Raw genomic sequence first — 25,872 nt, 5'->3', positions numbered from 1 at the left:
CATTAAAATTTTATTATTATCTATCAAACCCAATCATCAAAATCGTAGCTTACTGCAAGCTTTTAACGACGTGTGCTGCTTGATAAAACACTAGACATCTTTTTGTCCTGAGATAAGTATCATAGTTTCCTAGCTCTCCTCATAAATACCAATTAAGTGTAGGTATAGAAATTCCATCATGAGGCAAATTATGGTGAAATATCTATACAGTTCTCCACCAAGACGCCTGACTGATATGACCTCTTAAAAATAACCTTAAAAAGTTACCTTCGACCTTATACAAAACTCATATTCATCAAGGAACAGTGCCATAAAGTTCTTAAATCTAAAAGTGCTCAAGTAAGATTCCTTGCAGCATTTGATGCAACATTCAGGTTAGTAAGAACAAAAGTAAGTTATCCATCCTCTTTAAGCTTTTAAGCCTTGGAACTCTGTACCTTCCCTTAAGAAACATTAAAGATTTCAGTCTAGATTTCTCTCATTGCTAATACAGCAGACCCTCCATATCACCCTGCCCAGGCTCTGTAGCTTCAGCTTCACTGGAGAGGACACTCCAGCGTCATCGCAAGATGTCGATTCAACACGGGAGGAGACAGATACCGTGTCACTCCCGAGTCGGACTGCACAGCCATTCTCGGCGGTGCAGATAGACTCTTAAGAAGCTACACCATCGTCTCTCGAGACGGACGGCTGCCGACCGACCGAATACTGAAAATCTGAGAACAGAGTACATACTGAAGTTATCATCACCGGCAAAGGCATAAAATGCACAATTTCTGAAAATTTTAAACATTTCTCTTAGCAAAAAGCTTGGATAAAGATATTCTGTGACCTGAAACATTGGTAATGCAGTTTGGCTTTGTATTTTTCAATACTTAAGGGGTCTATGCTGTTTGGTCCTGTAAAGTAAAAGAAGTATGAGGTGTGACTCTCACACCTATATTTAAAATTAGGATTACTGTAGAAAGACTCTTACATCAAACAAAACCACGATTTCTAAGAAAAACAACCTTTCTTTTTAAGACTAGCTGTACCAGATCAAACACGTTTCCTTCTACCTACTCAAGTTCCAAAGGTCATATTATTCTACTTTTCAAACAAAATGAGCTTCTGGTATAACTGACAGGAAGTCACCATTCACTACAAAAATGACTTCTGCTATGTGAGTATCATAAATGACAGGCTATAATGCTATAAAGCCATTGACTAATTAACACTTCTAGTGCCAACCACATTAAATATGTAGACTGATTTTAATCAACCAATACAACTATTTCACTAGCCAGAAGTTTGAGGAAGTATTTGTATTCAGAATTTATTTTGACTATTTTAAGACAGTGCACAAGTTGACATAACTCCAAAGAGAACAATGATCTAAAGAAAGGTACCACCAGGTAATGTAAACATAGGATATGTAACTGGTACAAACTCTCGTAGGGAATCCTGTAAAACTCAGGTCGAACTCACAGGTACTATTAAGAAGACATCAAATACATATCAAGACATGAAATATTCTGTTACAAAGCCAACAGTTTCATGAAAGCAGTTCACTTCTTAAATTGTTATAAATTCCAACCAATCCCTTGGTTATTCTATAATACTGATTGGCTCTCATCCTTACACCTCCAGTTAATTAGGCACTACAGCGTTTAGTCAATTAAATGAATTTTTGCCTCTAAAGAGAGATGAAAGAAAGGCATGGCAGGAAGAAATTTGCTAGCCTGTGATGGAATTCCAGGTGAAACAATATATAATGAAAGAAAGTAACATTAGTTATAACCCCTGCTCTAAAATAAGCCATAAAAGCACAAAACAATTAACAAAGTCATATTTTTCAAATTACAAAATTTACAAGGACTATGTTCCTGGCAGCAAGTACATGACAAATGTTTGCTCAGTAAACACATATAAGCATAAATGAATTGAGACACATTCCAGGAAGTTGGGATGATGTCAAAGAAAGAAAAAAGTTCCATAGTCACTTTCTGTGTAATCTTCTATACTGAAAAAAATCTTTTTTTAATTTAAATTATATTTTATTGTTTATGCTATTACAATTGTCCCAATTTCCCCCTATGCCCCTGTCCATCCAGACCCCTCCGTTTCCTCAGACCATTGTCACACTGTTGTCCATGTCCATGGGTCATGCATATATATTCTTTGGCTACTACATTTCCTATGCAGCACTTTACATCCCCATGACTATTCTGTAACAGCCAATTTGTACTTCTTAATCCCTTCACCTTTTTTCTCTCATCACCTGACCTTTCCCCCCCAATCTGGCAACCATGAAAAAGTTTGTATCTATGATTCTGTTTCTGTTCTGCTTGTTATTTGTTTTTTAGATTCTTTATTGATAGATATGTATTTATTGCCATTTTTATTGTTCATATTTTTTATCTACTTCTTAAAGAAGACACTTTGACATTTCATATAATAATAGCTTGTTGATAATAAACTCCTATAGTTTTTTTCTTATCTAGGAAGCTCTTTACTTCTCCTTCCATTCTAAATTATATCTTTGCTGGGTAGAGCAATCTTGGCTGTAGGTCCCTGCTTTTCATGACTTTGAATATTTCTTATCAATCCCTTCTAGCCTGCAAAGTTCTTTTCTTTTTTTAAAAAGGTTTGTTGTTTTTTAAAAGATTTTATCTATTTATTTTAAGAGAGAAGGAGAGAAACATTAATGTGTGGTTGCCTCTTGCATGCCCCCAACTGGAGACTGGGCTCACAGCCCAGGCATGTGCCCCGACTGGGAATCAAACCAGGAACTCTTTGGTTCTCAGGCCAGCACTCAATACACTGAGCCACACCAGCAAGGGCTGCAAAGTTTCTTTTGAGAAATCAGGTGACAGTTTTACAGGAGCTCCCTTGTAGGTAATTAGCTGCTCATCTCTCACTGCTTTTATGATTCTTTGCCTTTAACCTTTGACATTTAAATTATGATCTGTCTTGGTGTGGCCCTCTTTGGGTTCTTCTTGTTTGGGACTCTCTGCACTACCTGGACTTGTATGTGTATTTCCTTCACAAAGTTAGGGAAATTTTCTGTCATTATTTTTTCAAATAGGTTTTCAATTTCCTGCACTCTCTTTTCTCCTTCCAGCATCCCACATGATGCAAATGTTGGTATGCTTCTTGTTGTCCAGAGGCTCCTTAAACTATCCTCACTTTTTCAAAGTTCTTTTTCTTCTCACTGTTCTGATTGGTTATGTTTTGCTTCCTTAGATTCCCAATTGCTGATTTGATTCTCAGCTTCATCCACTCTACTGTTGATTCCCTGTAAACTGTCTTGATTTCAGTTAGTGTATCTTTCATTTATGACTGGATCTTTTCTATGGTTTCCATGCCCTTTTTTATGCTGTTGAAGTTCTTACTAAGTTCACTGAGCATCCTTAAAACCAGCATTTTGAACTCTGCATCTACTAGGTTGCTTGTCTCCATTTTGTTTAGTTCTTTTTCTGGAGTTTTAACCTTTTCTTTCCTTTGGGCCATGTTTCTTTGTCTCCTCATTTTGGCAGCATTCCTGTGTTTGTTTCTATGTATTCGGTAGAGCTGCTATGATTTCCTGGCTTTGAAGAGTGGCCTTATGTGGTAAGAGTCCTATAGGCACAGCCTTCCCTGTCACCGAAGCTGGGTACTTGAGATGTGCCCACTGTGTGGGCTGTGTACACCCTTCTCTTGTAGTTGAGCCTTAATTGCTGTTGGCAGGTCAATGAGAGGAATTTACCCAGGCCGATTAGTTGTAAGGACTGGGTATGACCATTTATTATCACCTCTGACCACCGTAGAGAATCAGCTGTACAAGGGTCTATTCCACAGAGCCAGACTTACTTCAGGCAGGGCTCTGATGTCCACTGAGTATGCCCCTTGAGTGTTCTCACTATTTAGGTGGTTGGGTGATGGTGCTCTGATGTGGTCTGTAGCTGTTCACTGGGTGCACAGGCTCTAGGACCTCTTGGGAGGTGCAGGACAAAGTCAGACACTGCCTGTGTTCTCTCAGGGCTACCCAGCACAAGCTACAAAGCAATCTGCAGTTGGCTGCTACTTGTGCTGCACTGGTGGTGCCCAAGTGAGTCCAAGCTGTGAACCAAGGCCAGGCCTGGGGTCACTGAGCAATATGCATGGAGCACACTGAGGCCAGATGCTGCTTGAGAGAATTTAGGAAAATCTGAAGCATGAGCCAAGACAAAGCATTCATATGGAAAAATCCACTGGAAACAGCATGGGTGGGCCTGAAAGTTGGGTGGGGTAGATCCTCAGGGAATCACCAAGGTGGGACAAACAGTATGAGCTAGGTTGATGGAGTCTCAGATATGGTGCCCGCTTGCCCGCTCTCTTGGGGGAGGGCTCAGAAAAGGAACAATGGCCTCTTCCAGCACTTCTGTCTGGGAGAAAGCTGCCCCCAGCTCTCACCCTGATGCCAGACACTTCAGTTCCTTCACAAATGGCTCTGGTGCCTTTCGATCTGCTGCTCCTGTGCCATAGCTCAGAAATGTGTCTGAGTAAGTCAGTCCCTTTAAGAGGAACTGCCTGGGATGCTAGCAGTTTGTCTTCCACAGCTTCAATCCTCATTGGTTTCTACAGCCAGAAGTAATGGGGATTTACCTTCTGGGAAGTGGAATCCTGGGCTGGGGCGGGTGGGGAGCAGTGTGGGGGTAGGACCCTTCACTCCTAAGATATCCATCCCGAATTTATCTTCCACACATGGGTGTGGGACCAGCCCATTCTGCATCACTGCCTTCTACCAGTTTTGATGTGGTTTCTTCTTTGATTCCAGAGTTGTAGAATTTGAATTCAGCTCTATTTATGGTGGTTCTGAATAATGGTTGTTCTGTAGTTTAGCTGTATTTATGATTAGTTGTGCAAGGAGGTAAGCCATGTTTACCAATGCCACCATCCTGAATGAAACACCACTGAAAAAATCTTTATGATCTCACTGCACTCAGACAAGACTTTAAACCCATTAATTAAGTATTGAGTGTCATAAACAATTATATAATTTACAAAGTGATTCCCTCTGATGATTCTAGTACCCACCCACCTGACACCATATATGGTTATTACTATATTATTAACTCTATCCCCTATGCTGTGCTTTATATCCTGTGACTATTTCTGTCTATTGGCCATCAGGATGTCCTCTTTGGAGAAGTGTCTATTCAGGTCCTTTACCCAATTTTTAATTAGATTATTTATTTTCTTGATGCTGAGCTGTATAGGTTCTTTATAAATTTTGGGTATTAATCTCTTATAAGATTTATCATTGGTGAATTTGTTCTCCCAATCAGTGGGTTGTCTTTTCATTTTGTTGATGGTTTCCTTTGCTGTGCAAAAAAGCTTTTTAGTTTGATGTAATCCCACTTGTTTAACAATCATGATTTCACTTATATGTGAAATCTAATGAACAAAAATAAACTAACAAACAAAATACAACAGACTAATAGATACAGAGAATAGACAAACAGTTGTCAAAGGGGAGGAGGGCTGGGGGCTGGGTGAAAAAAGGTGAAGAGATTAAGAAAAAAAAAGAAAAAGAAAAAGACAGTCAACAGTATGGTGATTGCCAGAGGGAAAGCTGGGTGGGGAGATGTGGTGGTAGAATAGCTGATTTTGGGCAGTGAGTGCATGCTACAGTATGCAGATGATGTGGTATATAGTTTATACTTGAAACTTGAATAGTTTTGTTAACCAATGTCACCCCAATAAATTCAATAAAAATTATAAATACATACATACATACCAGAGAAGGAAAACTCTGACTCCAAAAAACCTCCGCTGCCTTGCGGCATACCTCTTCAGGGGAAAGGCTAAGGGAGTAAACCCCGACAGAAAATCCGGAGCCGGAGTCCCTAAGGTGGTTTGACGTTGTAGTCAACACCGGCAACTCCTGCGGCGCACCTGAAGCCAAGCTGTATTGACTCCGTCTTTCCCTTGGACCCTTCAGCTGCGAAGAGAGGGGGGGGTCTGCTGCATGGGCAACAGCAGACCCTCCATATCACCCTGCCCAGGCTCTGTAGCTTCAGCTTCACTGGAGAGGACACTCCAGCGTCATCGCAAGATGTCGATTCAACACGGGAGGAGACAGATACCGTGTCACTCCCGAGTCGGACTGCACAGCCATTCTCGGCGGTGCAGATAGACTCTTAAGAAGCTACACCATCGTCTCTGGAGACGGACGGCTGCCGACGACGACATACATACACACATACTAAGCTACAAAAGCAGTCACAGGATGTAAAGCATAGCATAGGGGATATAGTTAATAATATAGTAATAACTATATATGGTGTCAGGTCGGTGGGTACTAGAATTATTGGGGGAATCACTTTGTATATTATGTAACTGTCTAACCACTATGCTGTATACCTGAGACTAATATAAAATAATATTGAACAACAACAACAAAAACCCTCCTAAGCTTCAGGGAACATGACATCCTATCTGAGAACTTTTGCTAAAGCAGTACAAATGCCTTCTCTCTTTAGCATGTTCAAGTTACACTTATGTTTCAATTACCCTTGTGGTATAATAAACTATGCCAAAGCATATTAGCTTACATTAAGCACCATTTTACTATGCTCATGGAATCTCTGGATCAGAAATTCGGACAGCACAGGGACAAAACACTATTCTCATTCTTTGACCAATATCAACATAGATTTCAGGTCAATGGATTAATAGTGGTTGTTTCTAAACAATAGGATTACATATGGAAAAAGGGTGTTTAAAGGAAATTTTAATAATTGAACATTTAATTGACTGAAACAGTTTAAAATGTTTTAAAAATAAATGTTTTAACTACATTAATCTGTTTTGTTTAAATAATTAAAAATATTTTATTGAATAAAATTATCCAGACTACAAAAGAAATTCACCTTAGAAATAATTAGTCATCCATTTTAATTCCACTTAAAAAAAATGTCCAGCATATTGCATCTGGATAAAACAGATCAGACTTCACAAATACTTAAAAGAAAAACATTTATACATATGGTAGGTTTAAGATGGAGGCAACTAGTTGTTGGTATTACCCACCCCAAACCCAAGTCTGTATAAAAAGATCACGTGCTAGTTAAAAACAAGAACAAGCGTGAAATGGAAGGATAATAACCAAATAAGGATAAAGGAAGAAGTGAAGCAATTATGTAATATATTAAGTTTACAACCACACATGACTTAAACCTTTTGAAATTGGGGTGTAATCATTACGGAAACACAAGTCAACATTTCTTCTAAGACACTTAGATATCTAAAGGGCTCCTCCCAGGTTTCTATGCTAGAGGTTGAGATGCATCTCACTTGGAGAATACATTTGTTACTAAATCTTGTATTTTGATACACATGATCTCTAACTTTCAAGGATACAATGACACTTGAAAATGTCTATACTCAGCTATGCATACACCCACCACACCTCTAAAAATGTCCATAATATAGTCCAAATCATCTAGTTCTGAAGAGATTCTATAACATTGACCAAAAAATTCTGTGGGCATTTCTTTGCTCACTTAGCCCTTTCTCTTCTGCATCTTTCTCTTCCACTGATAAGGCAGAATGACCACAAGATTCCATATATATATACTAATTCTGGTCAAGACAGAGGCGAAGCTAGACACGCTTCACCTCCTTGTGCAACCATAGAATTGCAACCAGATCTCAAAACTAGTAACACCCAGAACAATCAGAAAATCGAGTTGTATGGAAGTTCAACAAACAAGGATTTAAAGAAGACACATTCATCCAGATAGGTAGGAGGGTAGAGTTGTAGGGATGGGCAGAAACGCAGCAGCAGAAGGGACAGGAAGGAGACCTTAGGAATGAGCGATCCCAGCCCCAAGCCAGACCACACAGCCCAAGGTTCCAGCGTCAGAAAGAGAGACCCCATTACCTCTGGCTGTAAAAACCAGTGGGGGTTTAGGCAGCAGAAAAAACTGCTGGATTTTTGCTGCTTGAAGGGCCTGCATGGTCTTAGAAAGTATGCAAACTCATCCATCTGTGATTCACCACCAGGGCAGCAGCTGAAAGGATGCCAGTCGCTCACAGGAAGGGGGTGAAGTGATTGGAAATGAGGCGAGGACCAGGCAAACCACCAAGAACCAGGTGATGGCACTGTCCCCTCGCTGAGCCCTCCCCACACAGAGCCACAAAGCAGTGAAATGGGTTGCCCTGCCCTAACAATTACCTAAGGCTCTGCTCCACACAATTTACAGGTGCCTTTTCTACAACAGGCCCCGCTACTAAGACAGGGAGTCAAAGCAGCTCTACCTAATACACAGAAACAAACACAGGGTGGCTGCTAAATTAAGGAGACAAAGAAATATAGCCCAAATGAAAGAACAGAACAAAACCTCAGAAAAAGAACTAAATGAAACAGAGATAGCGACCCTATCAGATGCAGAGTTTAAAACACTGGATACCAGGATGGTCAGAGAACTCCTTGAGTACGGAAAAAAAAAAGGAAGAAAGTTACACTAAGTGAAATAAAGAATTCACAGGAAACCAACAGAGAAGGAAAGGGAGCCAGGATTCAAACCAATGATATAAGAAAGAGGTAAACATTTAACCTGAACAAAAGAAGAAACAATAATTCAAAAAAAACAAGGACAGAATCAGGACCCTCTGAGACATCCCCAAATGTGTCAATATCTGAATCATAGGGATTCCAGAAGGAGATGAGGAAGAACAAGAAATTGAAAACTTATTTGGAAAACAATGAAAGAAAACTTCCCTAATTTGGTGAAGGAAATAGACAAACAAGTCCAGGAAGCAAAGAGAGTCGCAAACAAGTTGGACCCAAGAGAAACGCACCAAGACACATCATAATTAAAATGCCAAAGGTTAAAGATAAAGAGAGAATCTTAAAAGCAGCGAGAGAAAAGAAGAGAGTTACCTACAAAGGAGTTCCCATAAAACTCTTAGCTGATTTCTCAAAAGAAACTTTGCAGGCAGAAGGAATTGGCAAGAAGTATTCAAAGTGATGAAAACCAAAGACCTACAACCAAGATTATTCCATCCAGCAAAGCTATCATTTAGAATGGAAGGGCAGATAAAGTGCTTCCCAGGTAAGGTAAAGCTAAAGGAGCTCATCACCACCAAGTCATTATTACCAGGAAATGTGAAAGGGACTTATTTAAGAAAAAGAACAAGATCAAAACCATGAACATTAATAAGGCAACAAACTCAAACCATCAACAACTGAATCTAATAAAATAAAACTAAGCAAACAACCAGAACAGGAACAGAATCATTGATATGGAGATCATTTGGAGGGTTATCAGCAGGGAGGGGAAAGGGGAAGAAATGGGGAAATGGTGCAGAGATTAAGAAGCATAATTGGTAGAAACAAAATAGAAAGGGGGAAGTTAGAATAGCACAGGAAATGGAGAAGCCAAAGAACTTGCACACAAGACCTGTGGACATGAACTAAGGGGGGTGGATTGCTGGGGGGAAGGGGATATTGGACAGAGGGGGGCAAAGGTGGAAAAATTGGGACAACTGTAATAGCATAATCAATAGTTGGTGTCTTTTTGTTTTGATGACACTTTCTTTGGCTGTGCAGAAGCTTTTTAATTTAATGTTGTCTCATTCATTTATTTTTGCTTTTATTTCCCTGACCTTTGGAATCAAGTTCACAAAAAACCCCTCTGAGACCAAGGTCCAAGTTTAATACCTATGTTTTCTTCTATATATTTTATTGTTTCAGGTCTTATAATCAAGTCTTTAATCCATTTTGAATTAATTTTTGTGTACAGTGTCAGAAAACAGTCTAGTTTCATTCTTTTGCATGTGGCTTTCCAATTTTCCAACACCATTTTATTGAAGAGGCAGAAAAGCTCTTTTCAGAAGGAGGAAGACTTGATCACATTTTTAACTCTCCTCCTTTCCCCGTCTTTCTACCTAGAATAAGAGCATGAAAATAAGGCTGACATCCCATAAATGGAGGACTAGAAAGTCAGAATTTAAATCTTTAATAAAATCACAAAACTGCTATACCAGCATCAAATCACCTACCTCTGGACTTTATTTTATAGGGAAGAAAAACACATTCCAACCTAATGGACGCTGATGATAACTAATGGAACTAAATTAAAACTCTGTCCTTGGGAACAACGGAATGATATAATTCACAATAACATGCATAGCTAGGAGTGAAAACACATACATACCCTAATGCTGAACACTGAAAACAGAGCTGCTTGAAATAAAAATTCAGGGTTTAAAGGCTGTCTAGGCAAGTCTCTTCCTTGCAACTGAACAGAGCATGAACTGAAACGGCATTGCTGTCTCTCCCATTCAAAAACAGGCATGGGAATGCAGCTGAGAACAACATATTAGATGTACTAAAATAAGAAAGAAAGAAAGAGAGAGAGAGAGAAAGTCATCGCAAGTGAGAGAGAGAGACAGAGAGAGAGAGAGAGAGAGAGAGAGACACAGAGAGAGAGAGAGAGAGAGAGAGAGAGAGAGAGAGAGAGAGAGAGAGAGAAAGTCATCGCAAGTTTTGGAGATAAATTATCAGTACCAAATTGCCCGGCTCTCCCTACATACTTATCTGGCATACAGTTAAACAGACAGGCTCCATAAATTTACCAGAAATGAACAAAAACGGGGTATGCATAGCTTGTTAAACTGTGATGGGTAGAGGGAAATCAGAGAGAAGAAAATCCAAGACCATATGATTCCCAAAGGTCCAAGAATAACTAGGGACAGTCCTGTTTATGTATGGGGCTTCCTCCAGTCTAAAAGCTTTCCTCTCACTGTCCCTTTCATCTGTAATTTCTGAAAAAGTCTTTCCAGACAGACCTTTACGCTAGCTTTAGTTCCTCTGAGAAAGTATTCCTATAGGTTCCATGAGAACACTACACGAGGGTAGATGTGATCAAAACTGTGTAGGAGAATCCAAACAACCAAATAAATTCATTGAAGGGCAAAGCTAATATCACAGAGTGAGGTCTAGTAGAAAAATAAAATCTGACATCAGAGCTTTGAATTTAATTGAGCTAAAACACAGTGTCCAGATGAGCATGATTAAAGTAAGAAATGAAGATTTTCAATATGGCATTTAAGAGAATCAAAAAGATCCTCAGGCAAAGGAAACAAAGGAAAGAATAAACAAACGGGTCTAAAACAAACTAAAAAGTTTTTACACAGCAAAGGAAACCATCAACAAAACAAAAAGCCTATGAATTGGAGAAGATATTTGCCAATGATACATCTGATACGGGATTAATATCCAAAATATAGGGTTGGGCAAAAGTAGATTTATAGCTGTTCATATGGAAAATAATTCAATAACTAGTAACTAATAATACAAGAATAAACTCTGTGTTTCACATACCCACAACTGTAAACCTATTTTGCCTCACCCTGTGTATAAGAAATTTAACAACTTAACACCAAAAACGCAATCTGATTTAAAAATGGGCAGAAAACCTGAACAGACATTTCTCCAAAAAAGACATACAGATGGCCAACAGGCATATGAAAAGAAGATCGACATCACTAATCGTCAGAGAAATGCAAATTGAAACCACAATGAGGGAGGTATGCCTTACACCTGGCAGAATGATTGTCATCAATAAATCAACAAACAACAAACCTTGGCAAGGATGTAAAGACAAGGGTTAGGGACGTAAAGACAAGGGTTAGGGACATAAAGACAAGGGAACCCTCAGGCACTGCTGGTGGGAATGCAATGAATACACACTATGGTAAAGTGTGGAGATTCCTCAAAAACTTTAAAATAGAACTACCATATGACCCAGCAATCCCACTTCTGGGTATTTATCCGAAGAAATCCAAAACACTAATTTCAAAAGATAATGTACCCCTATGTTCACATTACTTACAATAGCCAAGATATGGAAGCAACCTAAATGTCCATCAATAGACAAATGGATAAAGATGTGGTACTTATCAGCCATAAAAGAGAAAAAAGCTTTGCCATTTGCAACAACATAGATGAACCTAGTGGGTATTATGCTAAGTGAAATAAATCAGAGAAAGACAAGTACCATATTATTTCACTTATATGTGTAATCTAAAAACAAAATAAATGAACAGACAAAACAGAAACAAACTCATAGAACAAACTGATGGTTGCCAGAGAGAAGAGGAGTTGGGAAGATGAGTGAAAAAGGTGAAAGAAATTAAAAAGTATAAATTGCCAGTTATAAAAATAGTCACAGGGGATGTAAAGTAGAACACAGGGAATATAGTCAATAATGTTGTATGTAACATGGTATCAGATGGGTACTAGACTTAGGGGCTGATCACTTCACAAGTTATATAAATGTATATCACTGCGTTATACATCTGAAACTAATATTGTATGTCAATTGCAAAATAAATTAGTTATAAATAAGTTATTAAAAACAACTTAAATAAATTATAATTACAGTAATAAAACACTTTCAAAGACCTTTTCCATTTCCCACTTCTCTGAAATAATAAGACTAACATAATTGATAATTAAAACTGCACAACAAATTTTCTATACCTTGGTTCTCCAGATTTGAAAGGGTAGAAGACAGGGAAAAAAAGAGAATAAAGTATCCTGTGATTGCGCTGAATGAAAGAAATCCTTTTTATATCACTAAGTTTTATACCAAAATCACAGGAAGCATATCCTAATAATGACAACAGTTTAACAGCTAACACATAATAATTACTATGTACCAGGTACTATTCTAAGCACTCTATGTGTATTAATTCATTTGATTCTTATATTTTTATTTATTAGACTGGTGAGAAATGGCAGAGAGTCTTTATATAATTTGCCCAAGGACACCAGTTACTAAGCAAGAATTAAAATTCAAGTGGTCTGGTTCTCGAGTTCATGCTCTTAATCACTTTACCAAAATGTCCTTCTAGGTATTACACCTTAAGGTCATTTGAGTGAAACTAAGCAAAGCTGAAATTATTTCTTTCTCACTATCCTGTCAAGGTACCACTACTCTCCTAGTTACCCAATTTTAATTGAGATAACTTTTAGTCCCTCAGTGCATTCCATATTCAATTAGTCATACAACCAAACCCTATCAATTAAAGACTCCATTTCCACTCCTACTGTCATCATCTTGAAATTCCACAGCCAAAAACTGCATTACATTTTCAAGAAGTCAATAGCTCACACCAACCTTATTAATGAAACATCTTTTTCACATGGCCTCTTGTACCAGTTTTATGGAACACAGTTACAATAATATATTTTACATTTCCCCACAAAAGTTCTCCTTATTAATTTTAGTCCATCATTCTAGCCTATATATCAACTTTACCTTCCAGATAAATACCAATCACAAATTAGATAAGTAAAATTTTAAAGAAAACTAAAAATGTATCAATCACATTCCCTATTCAAATGACATTCAAATGCTTTAAAGTTTTTGTACTGGAAATAAAATCTCCAGCAAAGTGAATTTTTAACCCTTAAATTACACTTGGGGGTAGCGTGTTCTCATTTCAATTACTAGAATCATAACTTATATGACCCTCAAGGGAGCACAGTGCTTCTTTTCATCCATTTTGGTTCCAATGAGTATCAGTGAGACAGTTTGGAGACTTTAAAAGGACTTTTCCAAACAGGAAGAACCAAACAGAAATAAAGGCAAAGAAGCCTAAAAAGTCGGCATATAAGATAATTTACAGTATTCTCAAACTTTCTGAAACATAGATGTTATTTACACAGCATACCATAGTAAATCACAAGATTGTCAATGGTCTCAATATCTCAACACAATGATGGACCAGTCAATGGCGCACCTCCACATTCAGCTACCACAGCTTATTTCCTCTCAGCATCAATTCTAATCTTTTCCAAACCAGAGTCATCCAGTCCTGGAACTACTCTGAAGGTCCCTCATATGGATTCCTTGATTCCCATCTCCCTTTGTGCCAGGATGTGGGAAGTGCTATGTTCTCTTCCTCTTGAGAGGCAGAAAGAAGGAATAGTTGATTCTGACCTATACCCCTAGTCCTCCTATTTTGTTTTAAATCTGGAAAAAAATGAGTCTTCTAGCTGCTTGGTAACTGACAACTGGAATGACTTTGAGTCAATTAGTGCGCTCTTACTCCACATATTAAGGAGAAGCTACCTGAATCAAAAGGCTAAGGTGATCTGAGATTATAAAATACATCAGTACTGGTATTTGAAATGTGCCACAGATACTAATTTAGTGTGATATGGATTAGGTTAACTTCACATGGTCCAATGCCTTGCAATGTTTCCATACCCTTGTGGCACTGCAGCTAACACTTCTAAAAATGACTCCCAGAGTGGTAGCAAGAGCTCATGCCTCCACTAGCAATAGCTGGCACTAGTCTCCAGTCTCCAACATGATTTGTTGCAAAGCTAGCCAAGAATAACGTCCAAAGATTTGCCAGAGCTGGAGGGTTTTTTGTTTTTAAAAGCAGAAGGCAACTTAATTAAGATCCTAAACACACACTGACATAGCATAACATCCAGCATTACACAGAACCAGGTCCCTATCCTAGTCACTTTGACTAGATTATGTGTCTGAAATCTCACCCTTAGCAAATGTGAATAAATAGCATGGGAATATTCTATATTCTGCTCTGCATGTGTTCTAGAAAACCCAATTTTATTAGGTTAAGAGTCCTATATTTGTAATTGAATGACATATTCAAACACATTGTAGAACCTCTGCCATTTGAAAAAAATGAATATGTGTATATTTTAATACAAATTTAGCAAACAAGCTTTTAAGGGGAAAACAAGCATAGTATTCCCAAGTACAGTAACAACAACTGGAATATTAACCTGAATAGGTCAGGTTAACGTTCCTATAAGCTTGTGAAAAACAACAAGACCAGTGAGGATGGTGTGTATAAGATTGTGATGATGAACACATATACAAGAAGAAGCTACTATCGCTATAAAAATGCTACTAGACTTGAATATGAGGGCACAAGCAACATCTGTCTTATTTACCACTGTATTTCCAGCACCCAACACATTGTCCAGTACATAACAGGCACTAAGAATATACTTAAGAGTCAATCACTGGAAGTATTTAATATAGGCTAAAGTTACATGATCACTTGGCAAGAGTATTATAATCATCAAACTAATTTAGTCATCAAAGGAGGGGGTGGAATTTGACCAAAGAATCTTTAAGGTCCCTTCCAAACCCTAAGATTCCATAAAATTTTAATCATTACGCCAGTGAAGATTTTTAGTGAGCATCACACAAAATTATAGGAAGGACCTTTAGAAAAATGTCCACCAATAACTACAGGCTGTGTCACAAACTACAAGTCAGGCTCTTCATACAAATCTTTGTCAAGCAAGGGGTGGAAAAAGAAAGAAAAAAAGACAAAAGAAAATCACTAAAAATCAGTGTTCTTAAAGGACTAATTAAACTTATTTATATATTTCTATATTTAGAAACTAGACAATTACATTAACCTAAAAAAATAACTGAGTCTATGCATTGTATTAAAATAAATCCTTAAATGCTATATTATATATGCTAAGGCATAATTAGGAGAAAAAAAGCCCCTGGTAACAAAAGTGCATAGAACAATTTCTCTCTTTACAAGTTGCAAATTAAAAAGTCCTGTGTCAGTTAAGCAATTGTTGATACAGAACTGATTTAGAAATATGTAAGATAATTGTACTTAACTTGCTTTAATGATAAACTGCAAATGTGTGATTCTATATCTCTCTACCCTTTTCTTTGTCCTTGTATGGAATACAAATATTTTTGAAAATATTATATCATATACAAATAGGCTGTACATAAAATATGTAACCTATCTGATTATAGGTAATTATAATCACAGTCACGTACAACTCACACTTGAATAATTCTTGGCTAGTTTAAGCCAAGAAACTAACACACATCGCTCTTCATATTATAGATATTTTAAAAATAATTTGGTAAGGTTAAAAGTATATAGTTATGCCATGGTTGCAGCACATACAGGAGGCAGCTGATCAATCTGTCTTTCACATATTGTTTCACTCTCTCTCTCTCCACCCCTTCCCTTCCTCTCTCTCTCTCAAATCAATGGACATATCCTCGATGAGGATTTTTTTTAAGTATATAACTTATTCAGTAATGTCAAAACTATGCAAAATTCTAAAAACTACTTAACCTAGCTCATTTGCTTTCCTTAGACTATTCGCCAGCAGCAACAGGCAAGTGGTTGCCTTGGTGCTTTAGCAACTATGGGTCACCACTGTTCCTGTCACTGCTTTATTACTCTTTAATAGTATTTATCACTTCGCATGTACTATATAATTTCCTTATTCATTATGGTTAGTACCAGTCTCTCTCCACTAAAAATTTAAGTTCTAAGACCAAGATTTTATCTGGTTCACTGACATATCTTTACCATTCTTCTCACTGCTTGACACAGTATAAGCACTTAGTACTGTAAATACCTGTTAAATCAATGAACCTGTTAAAAAAATGAATTTTTTAAATAGCTATAACTTTTAAAGCAAAAGCCTGGAAAAATGAGCAACCTATCCAAAAAAGTTGCATTTTTTCCTAAGTACTCACCTCAATTTGAAAAAAATACTGATGAAATCTTTTAGTCAGTTATGAATCCAATAGTAGAATATAACATTTTCATTAGAATATTATGGCTATCATAATCAAAGCCATTCCTGAGTTCACACATATTATATGTGTTTCTTGTAAATACAGTCAGTCATCCCTCAGTGTCCTTGAGGAATTGGTTCCAGGACCCATGAGGACACCAAAATCCTCTGATGCTCGTCTCTTATATAAAATGGTGTAGTATTTGTATATAACTTTCATACATCCTCTTCTACACTGAATTACATGTGGTACCTAACACAGTGAAAATGCTATGTAAATAGTAGTTATACGGTACTGTTTAGGGAATAATGACAAGAAAAGGTGTGTACATGTTCAGCACACATGTAACCACCGTAGTCCTAACTACATAGTACATGTCAGCAACAACATGACATTCTTTATTGAATATTTTCCATCCGCAGTCGGTTGAATTGGAGGATGCAGAACCTGTGGACGTGGAAGCTGTGGATATGGAGGGCTAACTGTATGGAGTAGCTTTGGAAAAAATAAAAGCTGCCAACTCCTTAATGCCACAGATTTGTGCTATTACACCCTTCTGATTTTAGTGTTAAAACACTTCTATGTATGTCTTTCTAATGTCAGTTAAACCTTCCTAACTAGAAAAAGACTTGTTCTGTTAATTTTTTAACTTTAAAAAAAGTAGAAGAAAAAATCTGTTTTAAACATCACCTTGCCCCATCTAACACAAAGATATTTTATTCTAGTTTTTCTAAAAGTAGAAGAGAGTAAAAGAACAGGATTTTATTATCATCTCAGCCAATATTTATTGAATCTCTAAATTTCAATATCTAATTTTTAACAGGAATGGAGATTAATTTCAGCACTTAAAATAAATTTAACTTACCTAAAACTGTCAGTTTTCTCTTTAGCTTTCTAAATCTTGAATTTATACCAATTTTCCCAACTTTTGAAATAATCTGCTTAAATTTCCACATATATTTCAGATTCTGGATAGTGCTTGGCCTAACTTAAAGTATCTTTAAGAGCTAGCACAAATAAGCTGTTTAAAGAAATAAGCTTTACTAAATAAGAATCTATTATCTTTAACATTAACTTATAAAATATTGATCCTATTTTTATCTTTCATTATATTTAAGATGTCAGAAATCATTCCTGCCATCCCCTTTTATGGACACATTTCAGTGCAATGCAATAGTAAACTATTGCTGACATAAATACAAAATACACAGAAATACTTCCAATTAAAACATACATATATAATCGTAATGAATTTCTTAGAAGTATGGAGTCTCGTGAGGATAAAATTTGCAAAATAGTAGACACAGCCACATCAACTGATTAATAAAGTTTTAATTCTCAAACATTAAAAAAGTTTTCTTCAATACGTATACTCATTTGTGTTCTCTCACCTCTGTAATGTTCCCCCCTAAAATTTTGTATATTGATGGTATTAGTGACTTTTTATAAACACATAAGTACCACTAGAGGACACCAAATACTTCACATTTTAATAATGACACATTTATAAGTTATAAGGAGATGACAATGCACAGTATACCCATAACTGGGAAAGTTCCATATGAGTACTCAAAGCACAATACAAATTCAAGCAAAAAGATGTGAACATATTTCATGCAATAAGTAAGATGTCTGGATCACCAAAGACCTTGATTAGACCAAGAACTGGGCAGGGGCGGGATGGAGAGTATCAAAGTATCATTCCTTATACCTTCGAAAATAGATTATATGATGGGGGGGGGGGCAAAAAAACAATTTATTTATAAAAAATTGTGTATTCATTCTTATACATTTAAACTTCAGTCACACTAGAAGTACTCTCCATTTGGTGCAATACACCTGTTGTGACTTTTTTCCATGGCTCAAAAAGTTTTTGAAGTTGTCGATTTTGATGCCTTTTAGTGCTTCTGCCATTTTTTGTTTCACCTCTTCCACATTAGCAAAACGTTTCCCTTTGAGGACTTTTTTCATCCAGGGAAATAACAAAATTAAGGCACTTGGAGCGACATCGGGTGTACAGGGAGGACAGGGCTTGGGGTCAGGCCTTTTTGGTCAAAAACTGCTGAACACAACACAGTGTGGGCAGGTACTTTATGAAATGGGCAAACATGTTGAGTCTTCAAAAAAATTCACTGAAGCCAAACACAGCCTCTCACAACAACGCCAGCTGGTACATAGATTACAGATGGGTCCCCTAGCAGGGAAGCCTGTACTACAAGAGGCCTGCCCTCCAGAGGACAATTCCGAGTTTTTTTGGGTCCCCTCTTATATAACCTAGAAAGCTGATGCTCTCTTTAAATAGCTGTTGCCTTTATAATCAAATCATATACCTATATACAAATATATATATATATATATATATACATACACATATATATATATGATACATATAAATAAAACCCCAGAGTTCAGTATTCTTTTTTCCATATCACAAAGTCCTCCACATATAATAACTTTTCATATCTAAGTTTGGCTACCATCTATAGCAATTAAAATTGAAGAGGAAGGAATTTGTCAAAGAATATGTATAACCCACGGACATGGACAACGGTGTGCGGAATGACTGTAGGAGTAGGGAGTGGGCTGGGCAGAGGAAGGCAAAGGGGGAAAAATGGGGACAAATGAAATAGAATAAACAAGAACAATTTTTCAAAATTTTAATAAAGAAGTTCTGTCAAAGTCACCCCACAGATTTGAATATATCCAAAATTCTAGCATGAGGAGGAAAATCTAGCTCAGCAGAATAGGTTAACACATGAGAAAACTTTGCTCTGAGTTCCTATAGGAACTGCTGCTAGTCTCCAATGTCCCCTCATTTCTTCCATCGTCCTGCTCCTCACCAAAGGTAAATACATCAAAAAGCAAAGGGCTCGACTTCTGGCCAAGATGGAGGCCTAGACTGACATGCTCCATCTCCCTCCACAACTAAGAAGGAATACAACTACTGCAAAACCAGCAATAACCAGAAGTTCCAGAAAATAAATGGAAGTCCAACATATGAAGTTATAAAGAAGTGGTGCTCATCCGGACAGGTAGGAGGGGCGAAGCCAGGGAGGAGAGGTCAAGCTCTGCTGTCCGTGGCAGCAGCAGTGACGGCGGCAGGACAGCGGTAAGCACAGACACCCATATTTAAGGGGAGGCGAGAAGCACCTGGGGAGCATCCCTGGCTGCAGACCAGACCCGCCAGCTTGCGATTCCAAAGCCGGAGAAGGCAGACCCCCATTGCTTTGGACTGTGAGGCCTGGTGGGGGTGGGGACGGAGGAGCAGGCTCCCGGTCTCTCAGCAGAAATTGAGTGGCAGGAATCCATCTTGGATCCCCGCCCCCGCAGAAAACGCCCGGTTGTGACGAGTGCACAGGGCTCCGCCCCCTATAGCATAGGAGGTGTGACAGCCCTGCCCAGGAACCAAAGGTAAACACAAAACTGTTCAGGATGACACAGATCATGATAGAGATCCCAGTGACGCAGCTGACCAGACAGCAAATTTCTATTCTAACGAAGTAGCAGATAGGAAATCTTTCTGAGGCACAGTTCAGAGCTTTGCTTATAAAAGTGCTTACAGACCTAACAGCAGATCTTAAACAAGACAGTGAAGGAATGAAGGCTAGTCCTGCTGAAATGAACAAAAACACATACGAAACTAGTGAAGGCAAGAAAACCAGGGATCAAATCAACAAATCGGAACATAGGGAAGGAACAAACAGCCAACCAGTGCAGAAAGAGGAAATGAGAAATGAGCAAAATGAGGAGAGGCTCAGAAACTTATCGGACAGCTATAAGCGGGCCAACATCCGAATCACAGGGTTGCCAGAAAGTGAAGAACTAGAAATTGAAAAATTATGTGAAAAAATAATGAAGCAGAACTTCCCTAACTTGGGGAAGGAAATAGACTTACAGGTCCAGGAAGCACAGAGAGTTCCAAAACAACTGGACCCAGGGAGAACCACACCAAGACACATTATAATCGAAATGTCAAAAATTAAGGATAAAGAGAGAATCTTAAAAGCAGCAAGAGAGAAGAAGGAAAATTACATACAAAGGTGTCCCAAAAAGACTGTCAGCTGATTTCTCAAAAGAAACTCTCCAGCCAAGAAGGGACTGGCAAGAAATAGTCAAAGTAATGAAAAGCAAAAACCTACAACCACGATTACTCTATCCAGAGAAGCTGTCATTCAGAATAGAAGGGCAGAGAAAGTGCTTCCAGGACAAAGTAAAACTGAAGGAGTTCATCAAATCCAAACCACTGTTACATGACTTGTTTAGGAGAAAGAGGATCAAAACTATGAACATTAAAATGAAAACTGTATCACAGCAACCAGCAACAGAAGCTAGGAAACCGAAACAAAGGCAAACTAAGTAGGCAACGAGAGTGTGAAAAGAATTATAAGTATGGGGAACATTATGGGGAGAGGTCAGCGGGGAAGGGGAAGGGGGGAAAGGGAGGGAGATGGTACAGGAATTAAGAAGTATAGTAGGAGGGAGTGGAGTAGACAGGAAGATGATAAGAAGAACTATATGCACAACCAATGGGCATGGACTAAGGGGGTAGGGGCAATTGGAGGAAGGGATGTCACTAGGTGGAGGGGAACAAAGGGGGTAAAAATTGGGACAACTGTAACAGCATAATCAATAAAGCATTAAAAAAAAAAAAAAAAAAAAGCAAAGGGCTCAGGTAGCATCCAGAAATTCTGCAGTGCCAAGTGAAATTTATGAAAAAATATGGGACTTCTTGCTGAGTATTCACCTTTTTTGCATGATGATGCACTATTTTTCAAGGGTTTTCAGGTATTCCAGGGAACCTTTATTCAGTCATGCTTTTGGCATTCTATCTAAAGTCTTTGCTTAACTAAAGGTCACGAAACTGGTCCCCTAAGTTTTCTTTTAAAACCTTTATAGTTTTAGCTTTCACATTTAGTCTATGATCAATTTCAGATTAGTTTTAAAGTACAGTGTGAAGTAAGGAGAAGGTAAATTTTTTCCAAATGGATATTCAGTTGCTCTGGCGGCATTTATTGAAAACCCTCTTTTCCACAACTGAATTACTTTAGCAACTCCACTGAAAATCAATTTCCCAAATATGTGTGGGTTTGCTTCTAGACTGTTCCATGGATCTACATGTCTATCCTTAAGACAACACTACACTGTCTTGCACATTGAGCTTTAGAATACGGTCTCGAAAACAGGTTGCACAAGTCCTCTATCTTTGCTCTTTCTTCTCCAAATTGTTTTGGCTATTTGCTATACAATATGTCTTAAGAGATTTGTTCATTTCACTACATAAAACTCTATCATACTTTTCTAAAAACAAAAAACAAAAACTTTAGTAGTAGTAAAATATACATCAGATTTATTACCTTTACCATTTTTAAGTGTTCAGTTCAGCAGTGTTAAATACATTCACAATGTTCTGCAACCAATCTCCAGAACTCTTTCCTCTTGAAAAACTGAATATCTATACCCATTAAACAACTCCCCGTTCCTCCCTCTTCTAACCCCTGGGCAAGCACTAGGTACCTAGAAATTTGACTACTGTCTGTCTCTATGAATTTGACTATTCTAGGTACTCCACATAAATGGAATCATGCAGTATTTGCCTTTTAGTGACTGGCTTATTTCACTTAGCATAATGTCCTCAAGGCTTATTTATGTTGTAGTATATGTCAGAATTTCCGCTTTTTTAAGGTTAAATAATATTCCATTGTATGTATATACTACATTTTGCTTATCCAATCACCTGTCAATGGATACTTGGGTTGCTTCCACTTTTGGTCTATTGTAATTAATGCCGCTATGGATATATGTACAAATAGCTGTTTGAATCTCTCCTTTCAGTTCTTCTGGGTACATATCGAAAAGTGAAATTGCTGGATCACACAGTAATTATATTTTCACCTTTTTGAGGAACTGCAACATAGTTTTCCATAGCCTCACCATTTTACATTCCCAGCACTGGGGCACAAGGATTGTAATTTTTCCATATCCTTGCCAACACTTGATTTTTTTCCGTAGTTTTTAATGTAGCTATCATAACAAGTGTAAAGTGATTTCACTGTGGTTTTGAATTGCATTTCCCTAATGATTAGTGATACTGTCATCTTTTTCGTGCTTATTAGCCATTTGTACATCTTCTGTCTTTTATCTTTTAATAGTTGCATCATATTCTGATGAATAATTATGGCACCACTAATTCAATCACTCTCCTACTGATGGACATTTAGGTAGTTTCCAATCTTCTGCCATAAATAACCTTATACATCCATATGTATAAGTAGCCATACAAATCAGTTTGTTCAAGAATAGTCTCAGTTTATGCATATTTTCCAATTCACTACCTTTCACTCTTATATGGGAGATGAGAAGCAATATTCCATGTGGTAACAAGGGCCATTTGCAAACAATATGATTTTGTAATAGGTTAGACCTGAGTAGTTCTACATGTTTCTCAGGAAGTTCCCTATAGCTTCAAAGCACCAGGTACAGCAGAACCCCAGCATGGCAAGAAAACTTTGTATAAGGTGGTCCCGAGAGTGATAATAAAGTAGCAGGCCATGGAGACTGGGTTGATGAAAGATTCTATAGTAAACTGAGGCTACTGATGCATTAGTAAAATAAGCAGAATTGTAAGCAACTGAAAGTCTAGTATATGAGAACAAATCATTTGGGTGAGCATGGAGGAATGTGAGAAAAATAACACCAAGACTGACTATCCTCCACCTCAGCAATGTTAAGAGAATCTACTGTCTCAGATGCATCCTCTAGATTCCATCAGGAGCCAACCTGCCGTGTGGTTTTATTACTTCACAGAAACAACTGTCTGGAAGTAGGAAACAAAAATGTGAGTTCAACCCGCCACTTTTCAGCTTAAAACCCATTTATATCCACTTGGTTTGTTGTGAACATAAAAATTCCTTTTTGCAGTCCTTAGTATATTTTAAGAGCCATGTCTTCATACTTCACAGCAGTTCTTATGTTTTCATCCTCAACTCTACACAAAATCAAGAGTCCTTCTACATGTCCTTCATATCATCTTTAAAACTGAATTCATCGCCAAGTGTGCTACCTGAGCACTGAGGGTTTAGATTCTACCTAATTATCTTTTATAGTTACATGTTTTTTACTTTTAGCCGTCTTCCTCTATTTCTCAAATCTCTCTAACTGGCATATTATCCTGTCTATCTTTATTCTAAATGATTACTTACAGAGCTGGCTTATTATACTCACATGCAAGAATCAATGTTTTTATCTTTTATATTTCATCTTAGATAATGGGCCTGTAACTCCAGCCTTTTTAAATCTTTGTGAACCTTAATTCTGTTATCCAATATGTTCACTGCCTTTCTCATCTTCCTTTCATGTATTTTCCTCTACATAGAGGAGAAAAGTCTCTTCCATCCTTTCTACACTCAGTTCCCTGACCAAACAGTATGTATATGTAGGTCAGAATGACTACTGCTATCCCATTTGTTGTAGTCAATGCATTCTGAACAGCTTAAAGAAGTAAAACATTGCATGGTACTTATACTTATTCCTCTGTCCACAAATTGCATCCTATAATATAGTAAGGCTACTTCTCGTATGTTACAACTGCACAATGTTAAATAAAAGATTTTTTTCCCTCTTCTCCTTGATCTATACTTACAATTACAGAAAACTGGATTCATATTGAAAGTAGTCAAATCACTATTCTATAATTTAAATAACTAAACTAATTTCTTAAGAACCTCAAATTTAGAAATTCTACCTTAATGTTTATTCACCTTTTACTTAAGTCACAACATTTTTTTAACATAGTACTTCAGTCTTTTAAAAAACAATTAAATAGACCTAAAAATGTCCCAGTACAGACATTCCCTAGTAAAGGCACATTTTCTGAATTATAATATAAAAAAAATCAGAGTATCTTTTTAAAAGCTAATTCCAAAACAATACTCTTTTTCTGGTGTCCAAAACCCACCCAATAAAAACATTTGTTCCCTTAATCCAAAATAGATTGTTAGCCATAGAATGCCTCTACAAAACAATTCTTAAACTTTCTTTGAAATATCGTCACTAAAATTAACTGAAACTTTATTTATATGACTGCCTGTGGTTTCCTTGTATGCTTAAAAAACACAAGAAAAAGATTAAAATATCCCAGAATTGGAAAAGTAGTCATTATGTTCGGTTTAGCTTATTTTCATATTTTTATTTTTAAAATCCACCCAAATTAAAGTTCAGCACTTTCCAACAGAAGAAAAGGGGGGAAAAGGCAATTTCTTTACATAAAAACTGAAAGAATAAATTCCGCATCCTCTAAATTAAATTTGGTATTTGACTGTTTAGGGAATGAATGTCTAAAATTCCCACCCCCCCTCCCAAGTCGTAAAGTTTAGTCTCAGACTGAACACAATTATCTTTCATTTAGAATTTAAACACATCAAATTTATGCTGTCTGGGAGCAATGTGGGAATTGAAAATAATTTCAATATAATATTATGCTCTGAAACTAGATCTGTCCTCAGATAAAATAAAGAAGTAAAGTTGGTTTCCACCTAATAACACAGCATTCTTTTAATATTTCTAAATGTCAGTTCTTCCAAATCATAAAATCCTGTTTTCAGATCCTGTATTTACACTAAAACACAAATGCACCCCTCTCAGAATATTCTCAGATCTTGACTGATGCAGAGTCAAAAGACCTGGGTTTGAATCCTAGCTCTGCTGTACCTTAGCTGCTAGACCCTAATGAAATTGTTTAAATTCACTAATCCTTAAATTACTAATCTGCAAATTCTATATACTACTGTGTACCATCTAATTTATGTAAATTCATAAGAGTTTATCTATCCTATACAACTGTTAAATATTAACATTATTGTTATATGCTAAAAGTTGTTCTTGGAAGGGGTAAGGTTTTTTTCCCTATAAATCATCAAAAAACATTTACTACCACCTCCGAATCAACAAACCACTTAGGGACTGAGCCAGATCATCACTAATTAGACTAAGATTTTATTAGGTCAATCTCTGGTCCTGAAGCTATAGAATTTACTCTAGATTACACAATATTCCACAGTTATTCAAGTTATTGCTGTTCATATACAGGATAGTTGCATGTCTGTAATACATGAAATATAACCTAAAGCAATAAATAAAAAGACAATGAAAAACTAATAGTTATTGCTTCTATTATATTTTTCAATGGACTTAAGACAGATGTTAGATCAATTTTGTACTTGACACAGCACAAGAGACATTAGAGGATCAGAATTGCTATCATTTATTGAAAAAGGAAAAAAATTTCTAATGTAATCAGATCAAA

The 25,872-nt window shown here is 37.1% G+C and overlaps 1 protein-coding gene across 2 annotated transcripts in view; it reads right to left on the bottom strand.

Moving 5' to 3' along the window:
* SBF2 (SET binding factor 2) overlaps window positions 1–25,872 on the bottom strand; it is a 412,105-nt gene that overhangs the window by 317,903 nt on the left and 68,330 nt on the right. The gene's annotated exons all lie outside the window — the stretch shown is intronic.

Source organism: Furipterus horrens, unplaced genomic scaffold, assembly GCF_987537825.1.
Source record: "Furipterus horrens unplaced genomic scaffold, mFurHor1.1.pri manual_scaffold_2, whole genome shotgun sequence".
NCBI lineage: Eukaryota > Metazoa > Chordata > Mammalia > Chiroptera > Furipteridae > Furipterus > Furipterus horrens.
Note: the sequence above shows the minus strand (reverse complement) of the source record. Positions and strands in the feature narration are given on the sequence as shown.